The 6,105-nt window shown below is 34.1% G+C and overlaps 1 long non-coding RNA gene across 2 annotated transcripts in view; it reads right to left on the bottom strand.

The window, feature by feature from the left end:
• Positions 1–4,878: 4,878 nt before the first annotated feature.
• The window catches only part of LOC116840523, a 6,392-nt gene continuing 5,165 nt past the window's right edge, over positions 4,879–6,105 (bottom strand). For both annotated transcript variants that reach the window (XR_004377370.1, XR_004377371.1), the window contains exon 4: positions 4,879–5,794. This is a non-coding gene — a long non-coding RNA (uncharacterized LOC116840523). The remainder of the gene's footprint in view (positions 5,795–6,105) is intronic.

Below are 6,105 nucleotides of genomic sequence, written 5' to 3' on the forward strand. Positions count from 1 at the left end.
CGTGTGAACTACAAAGCCCGCATCATACCGATTATTGAAGATTGAGAATCACAGATTGTAAATCAGAATTCGAACAGATCGACAAATGCCGATCTTGACTTGCCTTGTTGCCTTTAATCAATTCATCAAAAGAGCTGAGAGCAAAAATTAGTTCTCACGAAAATTATCATCACTTTCGATGCCAACAATATGTTCTCCTTGTTCTAACAAGACACCATTATTAATTTTTTATTATTACATTATTTCACTTTATTATTATATTATTTATTTTATTATTACATGTTTGTCTTATTAAAAAAATTATTATCAATAATTAATGAAATTGTTCTAACAAAAAAATATTAGTAACAATACATTGAGAAAAAAATATTAAAAAATTAACAAATATATATATATTTATTTTGGATGGGTACTATTAATATATTTATTTAAACCGAATAAACAATACTCGGTATTATAAAAAAAAGAAAGTTTAAATAGAAAGAATTTTTATTTAAGTAAATATATTAATAGTAAATAAATTAACTCATCTAATAAATGTTTTTTTTTCAATGTATGTTTTTCTCAATGTATGTATTTAAATGTATTGTTATTAACACTGTAGTGAAATTTATTAAAAAAATGATTTTTTTGACTATAACACTTTTAACTATGCGATTATAGTCGCAAACACCAAACACTTTTTTTCTCAGTGCATTTCCAATTTTGATTCGCTAATTGTTAATCGACTGATAAATCCTCTTTTGAGACGTTTAATTTTGCTCTCTAAATTTCTTGAAGTAAAACTTTCAATATTCAGTCTGATACGAGCTTAATGAGGCTCACTCGTCCGCGCAAAAATCAAGACAATTGTACTGTCTCCCCTCTTCCTTGAGTGGACTTCCATTTTTCATCTAATACGTCCGATTCTCCGTAGGTTCTACGAAGGTAGTAACGAAGATACGGTACATGCATACATGTGTTTAATTATTACAAGTAACCGTTAAACTTCAGCGCCACGAACGAGTGTTTAACGAGCATTCAATATACTTCCCGATGCATATCTCACACACAAACAGTTCGCCATTTATTTCCGCAATTCATCCGTAAAAATTCATCCCCTTCCTGAACACTCCTCTGAAACGGTGAAAACACCTAGCACTGAGAGAAAAAATATCTAAAAAAGATACTTATTAACAGGATATTAATAACATTAACTTAAAGTTTCTAATTAAATTAAATAGGCTTTTTCATGAAAGACTACAATTTTAAGAGAATGTATTGAATGTTGAAGGAGAGAGTTGAAAAAGGAATATAATTTATTTGTATAATTGGTATAATGTGCGAAATCATGTGATATGTATACGTGTGTATAAATTTTTCTTTTCTTTTTATGTTTACGTGTGATTTTGTCTTTATGTATTATATTCTTTGTATACATATACACGTGTGTGTGTGTTATGTATTATATTTTTTTCTATTGTCAAAAAGATTAACCTATTTACAAATAAATAAATAAATATATTTTCTCATTTGAAAACAGTTATGTCGCAAAAATGTGTATATTAGTGTAAGTAAATATATGTTATCAGTACTAATAGAAAAAAATATTTTTTATCTTTTAAATATTTTTTCTCTCAGTGTAAGGAACACAATATAAATGCATCCGCCTCTACACTCAAAATATATAATCTCATTTTTAGCAGAATCTTCTTATATATACGAAAATATTTCTTTAAAACCAAGAGCAAAATATTCTAAACATAACATTTTTAAAGTTAGAAGATTTCGTCTTCTAGTACAAAAATGCTTGTCGCATTTTGCGTATCACATGTAAGAGAGTATTTTGCTTCAAGCAAGCATATTTTTTTTATTCAAAAGGCAAAAAGTTAGAATGTCTCATAAGTTTCCGATTAATAGTTTACTTCATTAGAAGAGGAATACTATTTTTATAGAAGTTTTCGCTTAGAATATGAAATTACAGAAAGAAACAGCATCTTGTAAATAAAGTTCTTTTCTTTTAGATATTTGGTTTTAGAAGAATCCTCTTCTAGCCAAATAATAACAGGATTCTGCTAAAGATGAGATTATATTTTTGGGGCGTATAGAAACTATGCCAATAGTTTTACAAAATTATTTTATTTAACATAAGCATTGTCATATCCATTGAGCTATCAAATGTTTCGATCACTCGCTGGCCTTCTTCAGCGATAATACAAAAAAAATATAGATAAAAAGATATATAATATACGGTAATATTAGCAATATTCGTAAATTTCACTCAAATTACCACCGTGAGGGAACCAAATCTCATGCTTCGCGAACTTATGATCGCCACAATATTCCGCTTGTATCGCGCTCGCGCCCGGAAGTGCGACACGAAATCAAAATAACAATCGAGACTCGAGCCGCGCCGCGGAATACAGATCGAGGTATTAAAATAAAACAGAGGGGGAGGCACCGTAAAGAAAGAATCCCTCCCATCATTACAGAAGCAATATCGGCGCCGCTGATGCTGTATATACTTCTTAGAGTTCGACAGAAATCGACAGTTACTTAACATTTTCAACCAGCTTTCAATCCGTTTCTAGCTGCGCGTTTCCTATAATTAATGATTTTATATTTTTTCTTTTTTACCAATACCATACGTCTTTCTACATAAAGCAAAAAAGATTCAAGCCATACGGGCATCTAAGATTGATTAAAAAAAGCAGTTTTAATTTCCTACTAGTGTCTTTTTTACTCATTTTCTCAAGGGTTAAACTTGTCTGTGAGTATCCTTAAAGAGAAGAAAATTGACCGTACTTGAACTTCTTGAACGATTGCGAAGAAGCTCAGTGCTATCTATACTTTTTGAGTCATGTGTCAATTTATCTTCATTCCTCCAGAAACTTACTCCATGTGATCCTTCTTGCACAAGTACAGTTAATTAAATATTCCATACGGCCGACATTGCTCGTCATCCTCATCGTATGACGAACATGTTTATCTGGTCATTAATTAATAATAGCGCTTGTTCGAACGAACGACTGCAAGACCGAGGAGGAAGGAAGGAAGGATCGGAAGAGAGAAAGCGCGATCGCAAGCGTAGGAAACGAGGGCGATCGGAGGGGAGCCCAACACGCCTCTGGGGCCCGCAGGGGTCCCAGGAGGGAGCGGGACCGCAGGTGCGGCCGGGATGGAGCACAGCCGAGCAATGCAGTGCGGTCCGTCGCCGTGGTCCGCCGCGAAGACGGGAGAGCACCGCGTCTCGCAGGAGCAGCAGCACCGCTTCCTGCCCGCTTCGTCTGTCCGCCCGCGTACCTGTCCGCGGCTGGTGTTCTCTCCTTCGTTCCTGCCGCCTCGGGATCTCGGTGTGCACCCCGTCGTGCCCAACGTTGCGTCCCGCGCAGTCGGAGGAAGCTCCAGGACGCGGAACGGAGCGGCCGCGTGGAACCGTGGCCGATTATTCCGCCGAAAGTGACCTGGACGGGAAACAGCCAGCTCAACCGTTCTCGCGGCGGTCATTGGAGGTCTCCTTGCACGCGAAGTGTCAGCACCCCGGAGTGTGTAGTATTTTTGAATATTGCCGTTACCACATATTCAGCAGGAAAGGATCGCTTTCCCTTTGGTAGTCTGGTCGGTGAAGTGCGGTGCAGAAACGGTGCAGGAACTGTAACGCGACGACGCCTGCCCCCCCTCGTCCCCCCGTCCCTAGCCTTGGCGACGCGTAGTCATACGCGGGACCTTGGGTTCTTCTTTTCTTCTCCTTTTTATCCCACCTCTTCTCCTTTTTGTTTTCTTCTCTTTCCATCGTCGTCGCCGTCGCTCGACACGCGCGGGAGGAATAGTAAGCGGGAGCCTCCAACAGGTAAGAATCTCACGCGCGCGCGTGACTCAGACTTCGCTGTACGTCGTCGAAATCCGAGCGGTGAACGCCTCTCTTTCTTCCCCTCTCTCTTTTTTTCTCTTTCTATCTCTTTTTCTGTCGGATAGCTGTACGCCGACGAATATTCGCGAGCTGTGCAATTTTGAAGATAAATTCCCATGCGACTCGTCAATTGTTAATCAACTGATATATCCCCCCTTCGAAGCGTTTAATTCTGTCTTCGAAATTTCTTTGAGTGAAACTTTGCTCGAAAAGTGGATCAACCAATTCGTGTGGTTTTTAAAATAATAATAATTCTAATAATAATCTTTGTTACACCGGGAAAATCCCTTACCACATAATAGAATAATATTGCAGATAAATAGACGAGAGAATAAAGGAGAACAAACAATTTTTAATACATATACAGGGAAAGAATTAGTATTCACTTAAAACTGATATATTCATATTAACAATCATTGTTTCATATATATATATATATATATATATAAAAGCAACGATACATAATTATGTTAAAAGAATTTTAATCTTGAATTTTAACTTAACGTTAGAATTTTATTTAAATATTACAATAATCTCTTAACAAGTACAATATATTAATTTTGATGATAATGATATCTTCTTCCGACATTTAAAAATATATTCTATTTCCAATATTTTGTGTTTTCCATTCATAAAAATTATTTTTGAATAATATTTTTTGTTGAATCACATAAAAAATCAATGCAAGCACTTATCATCATTTATGTAATCTTATTTTAAGATTTACATATAAAAAATAAAGATATTTTCAAAACAAAATGTTCTTTTTTCTGTATATATACAAAAAGGAACTAGTAAATATACAATAAATAATAAAAAATATAAATAATATAAATAATTTAATAATATAAATAATAAATATAAAATAAATAATATTTTTCTTATATATATATATATATATATATATATATATATATATAATTAACTTTTCTTATATATATAATTATAATAAAAAAATATATATAGAAAAAGAAGATATAGTAAATGAAAGAAATAAACAATATAGATAGAGAAATAAATAATTTTTTACTTATATAATGTGAATTCTCGACTTGCGAATTATGGAGCAAACATTTTCATTTGAAATTGAAGAGTGAATCTGATGTATTTTAATCTGATGTATAATCACAGGTACAAATTCACTCTAACTGAACTATTCGCTCCGTATAAAGTCCGAAGTTGATTTAAGTGAAACGTTTATTTTGTGATTTCGAATAGTAATATTTTCATTATCACAAGTAAAAATGTTGTTATTTTTCACTCGTTTTGTAATTAAGATTCCATTCCAAGAAATTTATAAAGTGATAATCTTTAATTATAATTGGCAACTTATTTGTGTGATATATGTAAAATTTTATAGATATTTATTCCGTCTTTACTAGGTATATAAGAGGATATTGTCTCCATAAATAAATAAATAAATAAATAAATAATAGAAAAATAGACACAGTTAGTTCATTCTATACGACTCTTCCAGGAGAAGATTAAAACGTCGCTTAAAAATTCGAAGGTCAAATTTGCTAACTGTGTTTGCTGTCTTCTACTTCTCCTTCCCTCTCTCTTTTACTCTTTCTCCCTCTTTAGGCGTTATCTTCGTTTATTTAGGATTATCAAACAAAATCACACCCTACTTTGTTTTCTTTTTTCTATAGTTATCTTTTCTCTAAAGATAGTCTCATCTTGCAGTCGAGTCGCGTTGCGCGATCAAGCGAGTTCGTTTTACGTCCGAAGGAGACTCGAGGCGAAAAGGCAACGCTTGATATCACACCTGTCGCGTGGGTGAGCCAGTTTGACGTTTCCCGCGAGGTATGACTCGGCGACCTACTTCGAAACTGATACTTTAAATCGTCGGCATATATGACGACGATTTGCGCAGATGTGATTGCTCGCGTTTCGAATCTCGATCTGCAACTCGCAACAGAATTCTCGTGATAGATTTCAATCGAAGAATCAGAATTACATCTATAGATGTGAATTTATATATTAGGACCTTAACTTAGTTTCCGCCCGCAAATGTTAGATGGCAATGCAAACAGTTCTAGTAGTCATTACTAACGAAACAGGTAGTTTGTGATTAATTTCGACATTTCTCGATAACATTCAGTCAGCATACACAATTATTTTCCTAAACAACAATTTCTTTTGCTTTGTGAAAAATGGAACGCGATAAAGTGTTTTTTCGACATGTGCTTTTGCACTATTTTGATTTGAAAAAA

The sequence above is a fragment of the Odontomachus brunneus genome, unplaced genomic scaffold, assembly GCF_010583005.1.
Source record: "Odontomachus brunneus isolate Ranch 3 - 2012 unplaced genomic scaffold, Obru_v1 Obru_scaffold_010, whole genome shotgun sequence".
NCBI lineage: Eukaryota > Metazoa > Arthropoda > Insecta > Hymenoptera > Formicidae > Odontomachus > Odontomachus brunneus.